We start from the raw sequence: 15,554 nt of genomic DNA, 5'->3' as shown, positions 1-15,554 counted from the left end.
GAAGATCAGTTTGGATTTCACAGAAATGTTGGAACACGTGATACAATACTGACCCTACGACTTATCTTAGAAGATAGATTAAGGAAAGGCAAACCTACGTTTCTAGCATTTGTAGACTTAGAAAAAGCTTTTGACAGTGTTGACTGGAATGCTCTCTTTCAAATTCTGAAGGTAGCAGGGGCAAAATACAGAGAGCAAAAGGCTATTTACAATTTGTACAGAAACCAGATGGCAGTTATAAGAATCAAGGGGCTTGAAAGGAAAGCAGTGGTTGGGAAGGGAGTGAGACAGGGTTGTAGCCTATCCCTGATGTTATTCAATCTGAGCAAGCAGTAAAGGAAACAAAAGAAAAATTCGGAGTAGGAATTAAAACCCATGGAGAAGAAATAAAAACTTTGAGGTTCACCGATGACATTGTAATTCTGTCAGAGACAGCAAAGGACCTGGAAGAGCATCTGAACAGAATGGACAGTGTCCTGGAAGGAGAATATAAGATGAACACCAACAACAGCAGAACAAGGATAATAGAATGTAGTCAAATTAAATCAGATGATTTTGAGGGAATAAGATTAGGAAATGAGACACTTAAAGTAGTAAATGAATTTTGCTAATTAGGGAGCAAAATAACTGCTGATGGTTGAAGCAGAGAGGATATAAAACGTAGACTGGCAATGGCAAGGAAAGCGTTTATGAAGAAGAGAAATTTGTTAACATCGAGTGTAGATTTAAGTGTCAGGAAGATGTTTCTGAAAGTATTTGTATGGAGTGTAGCCATGTATGGAAGTTAAATGTGGATGATAAATAGTTTAGACAAGAAGAGAATAGAAGCTTTTGAAATATGGTGTTACAAAAGAATGCTGAAGATTAGATTGGTAGATCACATAACTAATGAGGAGGTATTGAATAGAATTGGAGAGAAGAAAAATTTGTGCCACGACTTGACTAGAAGAAAAGATCAGTTGGTAGGGGCATATTCTGAGGCATCAAGGTATCACCAGTTTAGTATTGGAGGGTGGTATGGAGGGTTAAAAATCGTAGAGGGAAACCAAGAGATGAATACACTAAACAGATTCAGAAGGACGTAGGTTGCAGTAGGTACTGGGAGATGAAGAAGCTTGCACAGGATAGAGTGGCATGGAGAGCTGCAACAAACCAGTCTCTGGCCTGAAGACCACAACAACAACAAAAAAATCCAAACTGATCATCATCTAACAGATCCTCAATTTTCTTTTCCATTCTTCTCTGTATTATTCTTGTCAGTAGCTTTGTTGTATGTTATGCTAATTGTGCAATTATTCTCACTCTTGTTGGCTCTTGCTATCTTTGGAATTATGTGGATGATGTTTTTTTTGAAAGTTTGATGATATATCACCAGTGTCATAGGTTCTACACATCAACATGAATAGTCGTTTTGTTGCAACTTCCACCAATAATTTCAGAAATTCTGAGGGAAAGTTACCTCTCCCTTCGGCCTTATTTTATCATAATTCATCCAAAACTCTTTTACATTCTGCTTCTAGTACTGGATCCCCTATCTTATCCCTGTGAACTCTTACTCCTCCTCCTCCTCCTCCTTCTTCTTCTTCTTCTTCTTCTTCTTTCATCATGTCATCAGGCAAGTCCTCCCCCTTACAGAGGACTTCAGTGTACTCTTTCCACCTATCACTTCTTTCCTCTGCATTTAACAGTGAAATTCCAGTTGCACTCTTTCTGTTACCACCCTTGCCATTAAATTCATCAAAGGTTGGTTTGATGTATCTGTATGTTGAGTCAACCCTCCCAACAATCATTTATTTTTCAATTTCTTCATATTTTTCATGCAGCCATTTCACTTTAGCTTTCCAGCACTTTCCATTTATTTCATTCCTAAGTGACTTGTATTTCTGTATACCAGAATTTCCCTGAACATTTTTGTACTTCCTTCTTTCGTGCATCAACTGAAGGATTTCTTCTGTATCAAAGTGAAATGTGGGTAATAAGCAGTTCAGATGAGAAGAGTATAGCCTTTGAAATGTGGTGCTGTGGAAGTGTGGTGAAGATTAGATGGGTAGATTGTGTAACTAATGAAAAGGCACTGAACAGAATTGGGGAGAAAAGAAATTTGTGGTATAACGTGACTAATAGAAGGGGTCAGTTGGTAGAGCACATTCTCAGAAATCAAGGAATCATCAATTTAGTATCAAAAAATGGTTCAAATGGCTCTAAGCACTATGGGACTTATCATCTGAGGTCATCAGTCCCCTAGAACTTAGAACTACTTAAACCTAACTAACCTAAGGACATGACACACATCCATGCCCGAGGCAGGATTCGAACCTGCGACCGTAGTAGCAGTGCAGTTCCGGACTGAAGCGCCTAGGACCGCGTGGCCACAGCGGCTGGCTTCAATTTAGTATTGAAGGGAAGAGGGAGAGGAGTGGAGGGGGGTTAAAATTGCCGAGGGAGACCAAGAGACACGTACAGTAAGCAGCTTCAAATGTATGTGGGTTGCAGTAGTTGTTCAGAGACAAAGAGGTCTGCACAGGATAGAGAATTGCACCAAATGAGTCTTCAGACTGAACACCACAACAACAACAATTGTTTGAATAAAAGCTTTTGAGTAATTAAAGAACTATGTGAAAGGACATGAATTATATGAAGGGGAAAAACTTGTATATAACAGTTACTCATAGATTTCCAGTAAGGTAAGCTTTCTGCGTATAAAGAAACAGCAACAGAAAGCATAATAGCTTTATAGCAAAATATAGCTAACTGACATTTCATGTTCCAATAAGAGATTACCTGCAGTGAGAGATGGTTGTTTTAAGTTAAAAAGAGTTTTAATATATGCATTGGAAATTATGTTGCAGCACAATCAGTGTTTAGGTAAAATGCTATAAAATTAATTTAATCACTGATAGCTGGTCTGAGTGCACTAACTACACTGCCTGACAAAAAAAGTGAACACCCAAATGACATGTTCAGATGTCAAAGTAACTTCATACATGCACAACCCTATTGATAAGAAGTAAATGATTAGAACAGCACTCTCTGTGAATGATAGAATGGCCACCCGAGTGCATTAGTGATGTTCACGTTTAGTGTTGTTATCAGGCCTGGTAGGCTATACAAGTAACATGAACAGTATCAGATGTTGAGTGAGCACAGTGAAGAAGATGAAGATGCCACCTACTCATGTGTGCCATATTTGTCAGTCTCCATTTGGCCAGCTGTTTCAATCATGCAATATACAGATTTGTGGAGCATTCAGATGTGACAGTGGCCCCATATTGGATTGCAGGGGAACTTGAGAGCAAGCACACTCATTGTTAATGTTCTGGCTGATTGCATCTGACCACCACAAGAGCATATTGTGCACAAAGCACTTGGTGATCTCTTCATATCTATGCCTGCCATCAAAGAACAAGTAATGGACTCCTGCAACATTATGTATCATTGCTCAGAGACTGTCAGGAGTCTGACTAGGGAGATACCATATGTCGAATGTAGGCTGCTGTTAACACAACAACACAAATTGCTGCATTGGGAGTGCTGCTGTGACCGGGACTGCTGATGAATGGTATCACATTGTGTTCAGCCATGAATTATGGTTCTATACCACCCCTGATGACCATCATCTGTGATTATGGTGGTGACCTGGGGATAGGTTTCATTCTCCCAATATTTTGGAGAGGTATGGCAATGTTACTCCTGGTATAATGGCATGGGGAGCCATTGGGTATGACTTCAGGTCATAGCTGCTGGTGATTAAGGGAACTATGATGCTGTACACCATGGATGTCATGCACTCTCATGTGCTACCTCTTACGCCACACCGTGGTGCCTGTTTACAACTAGACAATGCCTGTCCAAATATGGCACATGTCTCTGTGAATTTTATGCATGATGCTGAGGTACTCCCATGACCAAATCCCCAGATCTGTCCCCAATAGAACATGTGTGGGACCAGTTTGGAAGGAAACTTGGACCCAGGACCAGTTGTGGACCAGCCTGCTTTAGAAGAGGATACAATGGCTTTATGACACCCTTCCAAACTGAATCTGTGCATGTATCCAGATCAGATGAGAGCAATATTATACTGACAGGTGGGTCCATACAGTGAAGTTCTTTGTAAATTTTACTCAATTTTGTAATTACTGCAATAACATCACATACCTTCTTACAGAAATTTTATTTTCTTTCCACCTCCCCTTCTAGGTGCTTCACTTTTTTTGTCGGGCAGTGTACAACATATAACATTTTAATGAGCTGTAGTTTAACATCTTTGGTACTAGAAGTAGCTAATAATGTAAGCTAATAAATGAACTGTAATTAAGTTACATTCAATAGATGTCAGCTGAAGCATGTAACCAGAAAAATAACTAAACCATTGAATATTTTAACTGGAGGTACTCAGGAAATTGGTTTTTAAAATGATTTGAGACAGATGTTGAAACATACCTCAAATTTGGTTGTATGTGCAAGCAAACATGAAACTGCAAAAAAAAAAAAATTCATTATGATCTTTTATTAATGCTTTGTCATAGTTTTTTTTTCCACCTGAATCTTCAAATAGTGCATTCATTGGATTTTTCAACCAGAATTTACAGTGTGTGGTGCATGTTAAGCAGTTTTTAACATTGAGTTATTTGACAAATCTATATATTCGTTTGATTACTCATTCATTCATTAATCCTTGAATTTATCTCATAACGGTATAGGGTTTTTCATAGTAATACAATGAAAAGAAATTACACAAAATATACAAACACAAATACTATACAGGGTTATTCAAAAAGATGTTGTTGTTGTTGTGGTCTTCAGTCCAGAGACTGGTTTGCTGCAGCTCTCCATGATACTCTAGCCTGTGCAAGCTGCTTCATCTCCCAGTTCTTACTGCAACCTACATCCTTCTGAATCTGTTTAGTGTATTCATCTCTTGGTCTACTTCTACAATTTCTACCCTCCACGCTGCCCTCCAATACTAAATTGGTGATCCCTTGATGCCTCAGAATATGCCCTACCAACCCTTCCCTTCTTCTACTCAAGTTGTGCCACAAATTTCTCTTTTCTCCAATTCTATTCAATACCTCCTCATTAGTTATATCAACACATGAAAGGTGAACCTAATTTAAAATATGAAGCTAATTTAATTAATTTGCACTTCACAACATGTACATGGGCCATGAACAGTCTACATACTTAAGGAAGAGGAAGGTCCTAAGTATTTTTTTTTTTTTTTTTTTTTTTTTTTTTTTTTTTTTTTTTTTTTTTGACAACTAGTCACATAAAAAGCCACTAGAGTGGTGATAGTTGCATAAACAGCCACTAGGGTACTGATGGCAAAAGGCAGTTGAGAGTAAGCTGCCTATGACACAGCAGCAGGTTTTCTGCATTCTTTTGTTTGGAAGAAGGGAGTTGGCATTGCAGTGCAGTGAGCATTGAACCAGCAACTAGGAAAAACTTAACTGTCAATTGGAAACTCGAAAATCCCTGAGTATTCAAGGATATTGCAGCTAAGGATCTCCCTGTGCATTGTTGTTGTTGTTGTTGTTGTTGTTGTGGTCTTCAGTCCTGAGACTGGTTTGATGCAGCTCTCCATGCTACCCTCTGCTGTGCAAGCTTCTTCATCTCCCAGTACTTACTGCAACCCACATCCTTCTGAATCTGATTAGTGTATTCATCTCTTGGTCTCCCTCTACGATTTTTACCCTCCACACTGCCCTCCAATGCTAAATTTGTGATCCCTTGATGCCTCAGGACATGTCCTACTAACCGGTCCCTTCTTTTTGTCAAGTTGTGTCACAAACTCCTCTTCTCCCCAATTCTATTCAATACTTCATCATTAGTTATGTGATCTACCCATCTAATCTTCAGCATTCTTCTGTAGCACCACATTTCGAAAGCTTCTATTCTCTTCTTGTCCAAACTATTTACCGTCCATATTTCACTTCCATACATGGCTACACTCCATACAAATACTTTCAGAAACGACTTCCTGACACTTAAATCTATACTCGATGTTAACAAATTTCTCTTCTTCAGAAATGCTTTCCTTTTATTGCCAGTCTACATTTTATATCTTCTCTACTTCGACCATCATCAGTTATTTTGCTCCCCAAATAGCAAAACTCCTTTACTACTTTAAGTGTCCCATTTCCTAATCTAATTCCCTCAGCATCACCCGACTTAGTTCAACCACATTCCATTATCCTTGTTTTGCTTTTGTTGATGTTGATCTTATACCCTCCTTTCAAGACACTGTCCATTCCGTTCAACTGCTGTTCCATGTCCTTTGCTGTCTCTGACAGAATTACAATGTCATCGGTGAACCTCAAAGTTTTTATTTCTTTTCCATGGACTTTAATACCTACTCCAAATTTTTCTTTTGTTTCCTTTACTGCTTGCTCAATATACAGATTGAATAACATCGGGGAGAGGCTACAACCCTGTCTCACTCCCTTCCCAACCACTGCCTCCCTTTCATGCCCCTCGACTCTTATAACTGCCGTCTGGTTTCTGTACAAATTGTAAATAGCCTTTCGTTCCCCAACGTAGGTTTGCCTTTCCTTAATCTTTCTTCTAAAATAAGTCGTATGGTCAGTATTGCCTCACGTGTTCCAACATTTCTATGGAATCGAAACCGATCTTCCCCAAGGTCGGCTTCCACCAGTTTTTCCATTTGTCTGTAAAGAATTCGCGTTAGTATTTTGCGGCTGTGACTTATTAAACTGATAGTTCGGTAATTTTCACATCTGTCAACACCTGCTTTCTTTGGGGTTGGAATTATTATATTCTTCTTGAAGTCTGAGGGTATTTCGCCTGTCTCATACATCTTGCTCACCAGATGGTAGAGTTTTGTCAGAACTGGCTCTCCCAAGGCCGTCAGTAGTTCTAATGGAATGTTGTCTATTCCTGGGACCTTGTTTCGACTCAGGTCTTTCAGTGCTCTGTCAAACTCTTCTCGTAGTATCGTATCTCCCATTTCATCTTCATCTACATCCTCTTTCATTTCTATAATATTGTCCTCAAGTACATCGCCCTTGTATAGACCCTCTATATACTCCTTCCACCTTTCTGCTTTCCCTTCTTTGCTTAGAACTGGGTTTCCATCTGAGCTCTTGATATTCATACAAGTGGTTGTCTTTTCTCCAAACGTCTCTTTAATTTTCCTGTAGGCAGTATCTATCTTACCCCTAGTGAGATAAGCCTCTACATCCTTACATTTGTCCTCTAGCCATCCCTGCTTAGCCATTTTGCACTTCCTGTCTATCTCATTTTTGAGATGTCTGTATTCCTTTTTGCCTGCTTCATTTACTGCATTTTTATATGTTCTCCTTTCATCAATTAAATTCAATATTTCTTCTGTTACCCAAGGAGTTCTACTAGCCCTTGTCTTTTTACCTATTTGGCTCTCTGCTGCCTACACTACTTCATCCCTCAGAGCTACCCATTCTTCTTCTACTGTACTTCTTTCCCCCATTCCTGTCAATTGTTCCCTTATGCTCTCCCTGAAACTCTGTACAACCTCTGGTTCTTTCAGTTTATTCAGGTCCCATCTCCTTAAATTCCCACCTTTTTGCAGTTTCTTCCGTTTTAATCTACAGTTCATAACCAATAGATTGTGGTCAGAGTCCACATCTGCCCCTGGAAATGTCTTACAATTTAAAACCTGGTCCCTAAATCTCTGTCTTACCATTATATAATCTATCTGATACCTTCTAGTATCTCCAGGATTCTTCCATGTATATAACCTTCTTTCATGATTCTTGAACCAAGTGTTAGCTATGATTAAGTTATGCTCTGTGCAAAACTCTACCAGGTGACTTCCTCTTTCATTTCTTAGCCCCAATTCATATTCACCTACTAAGTTTCCTTCTCTCCCTTTTCCTACTCTCGAATTCCAGTCACCCATGACTATTAAATTTTCGTCTCCCTTCACTACCTGAATAATTTCTTTTATCTCATCATCCATTTCTTCAATTTCTTCATCATCTGCAGAGCAAGTTGGCTTATAAACTTCTAATACTGTAGTAGGCATGGACTTCGTGTCTATCTTGGCCACAATAATGCGTTCACTATGCTGTTTGTAGTAGCTTACCCACAAACCAATTTTTTTATTCATTATTAATCCTTCTCCTGCATTACCCCTATTTGATTTTGTGTTTATAACCCTGTATTCACCTGACCAAATGTCTTGTTCCTCCTGCCATCGAACTTCGCTAATTCCCACTATATCTAACTTTAACCTATCCATTTCCCTTTTTAAATTTTCTAATCTACCTGCCCGGTTAAGGGATCTGACGTTCCACGCTCCGATCCGTAGAACGCCAGTTTTCTTTTTCCTGATAACGACGTCCTCTTGAGTAGTCCCCGCCCAGAGATCCAAATAGGGGACTATTTTACCTCCGGAATATTTTACCCAAGAGGACACCATCATCATTTATCCATACAGTAAAGCTGCATGCCCTTGCGAAAAATTAGGGCCGTAGTTTCCCCTTGCTTTCAGCCATTCCCTGTGCATTATTACTAGCTAAAAGGAACATCGGAGGATCGTGAAATTTTCAAGAACTAGCTTCGCAGATATTTTTTATTGCAAGTTTGGCGATTTCTAGAAGAGAAGGGGTTGCCACAGAAGGCTGTTTACTGCCCGATGAGAAGATTCCTGTATCTGATAATGGTTTCATCGAAACTAAGTTTTTCCCTTCTGATGTGACTGCCATTATACAGCCAGTGGAGCAAGGCATAATTTCATCAGTAAAACTGTGCTACTGGGCTGGTCTACTGAGGATGCTTATCAGTGAGAATAATTTGGTTGTGATATGGAAGAAGGTGACAATTCTAAAAGCCATACATAGGATTTCTAATGCACGACAGGAAGTCAAGCCACATACACTAGTTCGAACATCGGGGAAAATTCTTCTAGATATAGAAGAAAGTGATTTTCAAGGTTTCTGTGATGAAGAAATAACAACTGCACAAATAATGAATCTGGCAATGGGTTTAAGTGATTTTGAAGATGTCGATGAAGAAAGTTGAATGATTGACTAAAGATTGAACATGTTAACCTAGCTTCCAGTACGCGAGAGATACCAAGATTGTGACTGCTGCTCCACAACAAGACAAGGAAGAGGACAGTGAATGTGAAAGTGAGGATGAAGACAGTGATCTTGTCAACCATTATCACAATCATTACTGCAATTTGCTGGCAAAAATGCTGTGTGATAAATATGACCTCCTCACAGAAGGAGAACACCACAGATTATTTTAAGAAATAAACAGATATACAGTATGTATACACACAACATGGATAAACTTTCAAAAAAGGATACATGTTTGAAAATATCTCACTTACTTGTGTTTTTTGCTTATTCATTTATCTTCTCCCACAAATAACCCAAAATAATTGGGAGTATACTGTCTTTTACATTCAGAGAATATCCTTTTGTAGACTTGTAGTTTCATGGGTTTTGCCAAACCTATCTGTAGCTTTATTATCTAATAGTAGTTCCCAGAAAGGCCAAGTTCTTTTATGAGTACTATTTTCCCTGTTGATATCTGGAAATATACAGTCCAAGAATTGACTGATGCTGAACTTTTTGGTATCCTAGTAGTCACATTTACCATTTGTGCCATACTAAAAGTGTTCAAAACATTTAGGAAGCTAATTACTAATATTACCCTCAAAACTTGTTTTAACACTTTGCCATCCACACATCTTGTTCAAATTGATTTGCTTGGCGCCGACAGTGCTAATTTGGATTACTTCTCTTGTTGCTGGCTGTTCTTGACATTATTGGGAGATTATAGTTGTCAAGTTTTACTAATCTCATTGTTAATTCTCATGAGTTCTCACCCCTGTTCCCATACTTTCACAAAATTTTGGAGATATGCATACATAAATAAATACAAAATTTGTTTGTTTCAAATATTTGCTTATTTAAACTTCTGGAAAAATAAGTTTGTTTCAAATATTTGTTTATTTAAACTTTTTGGAAAAATAATCAATTACAATTTGCACTTTTAAATGCCATTTGGCATTATCTGATTTATTTTTTGGTCAGAAAAATGTAAAAATGATAATATTTGGCTGAATCTGTTGCGGGACATAATTTTGCGAAATATTGGTTTGTCTATCAATAGATTCGTTGACCAATAATCATTGATCCTTGCTTTTTTTACAACTCCCATAAGGATAGCAAGCCCAAACCATTTTCTAAGTTCGGGTTCCGTAACGTCGACATATTTGGCATTTTTTTTTAAATCCAGTTTTCTTCTATTGCAATTTTGACTGTAGTACTTGTTGGTTTCATTGCTAATATATTCAAATAGACCATACCCAATATATAATTCAACGATATCCTCGACACTCTGTGTATCTTTGGGAACCATGTTTGGACCTGGAGATCCCTCAGATTTATTATTGGTAAACCAAAGTCTGACCACTGTGCGCTGTCTTCTTCGTCTGATTCATCCAAATCAGTTGGCAACCATAGTGTTCGCCGAATTCTTCTTGGACGTATTTCATTATCTTCTGATGATTCTGCTTCACTTTCATTTTTCAGTATCCAATGTCTTCCTACCAGTCGGCCGAGTCATTCGGAACGTCAGACAAGATGTCCGCGCATTCATCATAAATAATCATATCATCTCTTTCATCCACCATGATGAAAGGGCACAAGTACTTATAAAAACAAAAAACTTGTTGACGTGCATCATTGATCCTTGCTTTTTTTACAACTCCCATAAGGATAGCAAGCCCAAACCATTTTCTAAGTTTGGGTTCCGTAACGTCGACATATTTGGCATTTTTTTAAAAATCCAGTTTTCTTCTATTGCAATTTTGACTGTAGTACTTGTTGGTTTCATTCCTAATATATTCAAATAGACCATACCCAATATATAATTCAACGATATCCTCGACACTCTGTGTATCTTTGGGGAACCATGTTTGGACCTGGAGATCATTCAGATTTATTATTGGTAAACCAAAGTCTGACCACTGTGCACTGTCTTCTTCGTCTGATTCATCCGAATCAGTTGGCAACCATAGTGTTCGCCGAATTATTCTTGGACGTATTTCATTATCTTCTGATGGATCTGCTTCACTTTTATTTTTCAGTATCCAATGTCTTCCACCCAGTCGGCCGAGTCATCCGGAACGTCAGACAAGATGTCCGCGCATTCATCATAAATAATCATATCATCTCTTTCGTTCACTATGATGAAAGGGCACAAGTACTTATAAAAACAAAAAACTTGTTGACGTGTATAACTTATTGTTACCTAAACAAACAGAATGCAAAAGATACTTAAGTGCTGCCGCAGGCCACTGTGCGGTACTATGCTGACAACACCATTGTGGTGTCGCCAGCCACTGCGCGAAACCATGCACATGACATCACTGTGGTGTCACAGGCCGTTGACTGCTATATCGTGCATGACACCACTGTGGTGTCACAGGCTGTTGACTGTTGTTTCGCACATGACACCACTGTGGTGTCGCCGGATGGAAGACTGTTAATATGCATGTCTCCTGGACATGCCAAAAAAGTTATGATTCGCTATGTACAGCATATAATTTATATAAATGTATATCTTAAGAATGTCTATACTTATGCATGTAACTGAATACCTAAAAAATAAATGTATTTATGTATCAAAGTACTAGTTCTGCAGGTTCACAGGAGAGCTTCTGTAAAGTTTGGAATGTAGGAGATGAGGTACTGGCAGAAGTAAAGCTGTGAGTACCGGGCGTGAGTCGTGCTTCGGTAGCTCAGATGGTAGAGCACTTGCCCGTGAAAGGCAAAGGTTCCGAGTTCAAGTCTCAGTCGGGCACACAGTTTTAATCTGCCAGGAAGTTTCATATCAGTGCACACTCCACTGCAGAGTGAAAATCTCATTCTTATGTTAAATGTAACTTATCCTACATCTATGTGTAATAACACAACAAGATTTCTGTATCAATAAATATATGAAATGAAATGAAATGAAATGACTCTAATCAGAATTTATTGGTTAAGAACTATAGATTAGGAAATGGGACATGGATAAGTTGAAAGAATCAGAGGTTGCTGAAGTGGAGTACTAGAGAACAGTTGACTAAAACAGGGGAAAGGAATACAGTAGAATGGGTACCTCTGAGAGGTGAAATGGTGAAGCCAGAGAGAATCAAATAGGTAAAAATACAATGCCTTGCATAGATCCTTAAATATCACAGGAAAAATTGAATGTAACTGATGAAAGGAGAACATATAAAAATTGAGCAAATGAGGCAGGCAAAAGGGAATACAAATGCCTAAAAAATGAAACTGACAGAAAGTGCAAAATGGCTAAACAGGGATGGCTAGAAGACAAAAGTAAGTCTGTAGAAGCATGTATAACTAGGGGAAAGATAGATGCCACCTACAGGAAAATTAAAGAGGTCTTTGGAGAAAAGAGAAGCAACTGTAAGAATATCAAGAGCTTAGATAGAAGACCAATACTAAACAAAGAAGTGAAAGGTGGAAAGAATATATTGCAGGACCATACAAGGGAAATGAACTTGAAGGCAATATTATGGAATGGGAAGAGGAAGCAGATGAAGACGATATGAAAGATGTGATACTGCAAGAAGAATATGATAGACCTAAGCTGAAACAAGGCCCTTGGAGTAGACAACATTCCTTCAGAACTGCTGCTATCTTTAGAACAGCCAGTCATGATAAAACTATTCCAGTTAGTGTGGAAGATATAGGAGACAGGGGAAAATATTCTCAGAATTCAGGAAGAATGTAAAATTACACTTACAAAGAAAGTGGATAGTGACAGACATGAAGATTACTGAACTATCAGTTTAATACTTCATGACTGCAAAATAATAATACAAATTTGTTAGAGAAGAATGGAAAAACTGGTAAAAGCAAACCTTGAGGAAGATCACTTTGGTTTCTAGAGAAGTCTTGGAACACACAAGGCAATGCTGACCCTATGATTTATCTTAGAAGAAAGGCAAACTTATGTATATATCTTGTTTATGCTTAGAGAGCCTTTTGACAGTGTTCTTTGAAATTCTAAGATATAAGGGGTAAAATACAGAGAGCAAAATAAATTGCACAGAAAGAAGATGGCAGTTGTACGAGTCGAAGGACATTAAAGGGGAGGAGTCATTGAGAAGGGAGTAGTTGTAGCCTTTCCCCAACATCATTCAATCTGTACATTGAACAAGCAGTAAAGAAAGCCAAAGAAGAAATTGGAGAAGGATTTAAAGTTCAGAGTGGAGAAAGAAACAACACTTAGGTTTGCCAATGGCATTGTAATTCTATCAGAAGCAGCTAAGGACTTAGAAGTGCAGGTGAATGGAATGGACAGTATCTTGAAAGGAGTATGTATGAGAACATCAACTTAAATGCTGAGGAATTTAGGTTATGAAGTAAGACAATAAAGTTTTGCTATTTGCTTTTTGGGCAGTAAATAATTGATGGTAACCAAAGCAGACAGGATATAAAATTTAGACTGTCAGTGGCATGAAAAGTGTTTCTGAAGGCCAGATAAATTTATTAACATCAAACAGAAATTTAAGTGTCAGGAAGTTGTGTTTGGAGGCATTTGTCTGGAGTGTAACCTCAGTGTTTTTTTTTTTTTTTTAAGTCAACAGTTGTCTAACAGGTTTGATTCAGCCCACCATGAATTCCTCTTTTGTACCAACCTTTTCATCTCAGAATTGCAGTTGCAAGCTACATCATCATTTATTTGCTGGGTGTAATTCACTCTCTGTCTTCTTCTACAGCTTTCACTCTTTGCAGCTCCCCCTTGTAGCATGGAGGTTATTTCCTGATAGTCCCTGATGTCTTAACAGATGTCCTGTCATTCTATTCCTTCTTCTTGTCAGTGTTATCCATATACTCCTTTCCTCACAAATTCTGTGGAGAACCTCCTCATTCCTTACCTTATTAGTCCACTTAATTTTCTCAACATTTGTACACAGTTTCAATTCTGTTCTGCTCCAGTTTCCCCACTGTCCATGTTTCACTACCATACAATTCTGTGCTCCAAACATATATTATCAGAAATTTCTTCCTCAAATTAAGGCCTATGTTTGACACTAGTAGACTTCTCTCAGCCAGGAATGCCCTTTTTGCTGGACTACTCTGCTTTTTATGTCCTCCGTGCTGCATCCATCATGGGTTATTTTCCTGCTTAGGTAGCAGAATCCTGTAACTTCAACTACTTTGTAAGCCCCATTTCTGATGTTAAGTTTCTTGCTGTTCTTATTTCTCTTACATCCCATTACTTTCATCTTTCTTTGGTTTACTCTCAGACCATTTTCTGTAATCAATAGAACTTTTCATTTGATTCAGCACCTCCTGTAATTCTTCTTCACTTTCATTGACAGTAGCAATATCATCAGTGAATCTTATCATTGTCATCCTGTCACGTTGAATTTTAATCTCACTCTTGAATCTTTCTTTTATTTCCATCTTTGTTTCTTCAATGTACAGATTGAATGGTAGGGATGAAAGATTACATCCTCGTTTTTAATTTGAGCACTTCGTTCTTGGTCTTCCAGTTTTATTGTTCCCTCTTTGTTCCCGTGCCTATTGTATACTGCCCCTCTTTCCCTATGCTTATCCCTATTTTTCTCAGAATTCTGAACATCTTGCACCCTTTGACACTTTCAAATTCTTTTTCCAGGTTGACATATTCATGGGGAATGTCTTGACTTTTCTTCCGTCATGTTTCCACGCAATGTCAGAACTGCCTCTCTGGTGCCTTTACCTTTCTCAAAGCCAAACTTTGAGAGATGAAATAGTGAAGGCAGCAGAGGATCAAGTAGGTAAAAAGACGAGGGCTAATAGAAATCCTTGGGTAACAGAAGAGATATTGAATTTAATTGATGAAAGGAGGAAATACAGAAATGCAGTAAATGAAGCAGACAAAAAGGAATACAAACATCTCAAAAATGAGATTGACAGGAAGTGCAAAATAGTTAAGCAGGGATGGATAGAGGACAAATGTAAGGATGTAGAGGCATATATCACTAGGGATAACATAGATACTGTCTACAGGAAAATTAAAGAGACCTTTGGAGAAAAGAGAACCACTTGCATTAATGTCAAGCGCTCAGATGGAAACTCAGTTTTAAGCAAAGGTGGGAAAGCAGAAAGGTGGAAGGAGTATATAGAGGGTCTATACAAGGGCGATGCTCTTGAGGACAATATTATGGAAATGGAAGAGGATGTAGGTGAAGATGGAATAGGAGATATGATACTGCGTGAAGATTTGGACAGAGCACTCAAAGACCTAAGTTGAAACAAGGCCCCGGGAGTAGACAACATTCCATTAGAGCTACTGATAGCCTTGGGAGAACCAGCCCTGCCAAAACTCGACCATCTGGTGAGCAAGACGTATGAAACAGGTGAAATACCCTCAGACTTCAAGAAGAATATAATAATTCCAATCCCAAAGAAAGCAGGTGCTGACAGATGTGAAAATTACCAAACTATCAGTTTAGTAAACCACGGCTGCAAAATACTAACATGAATTCTTTACACACGAATGGAAAAACTGGTAGAAACTGACCTCGAGGAAGATCA

General features: G+C 38.4%; 1 protein-coding gene across 1 annotated transcript in view; it reads left to right on the top strand.

Moving 5' to 3' along the window:
* Window positions 1-15,554, top strand: part of LOC126412303 (cGMP-dependent protein kinase, isozyme 1-like) — a 339,254-nt gene that overhangs the window by 306,280 nt on the left and 17,420 nt on the right. The gene's annotated exons all lie outside the window — the stretch shown is intronic.

The sequence above is a fragment of the Schistocerca serialis genome, chromosome 1 (assembly GCF_023864345.2).
Source record: "Schistocerca serialis cubense isolate TAMUIC-IGC-003099 chromosome 1, iqSchSeri2.2, whole genome shotgun sequence".
Lineage (NCBI taxonomy): Eukaryota > Metazoa > Arthropoda > Insecta > Orthoptera > Acrididae > Schistocerca > Schistocerca serialis.
This window is presented reverse-complemented; position numbering and strand designations above follow the sequence as displayed.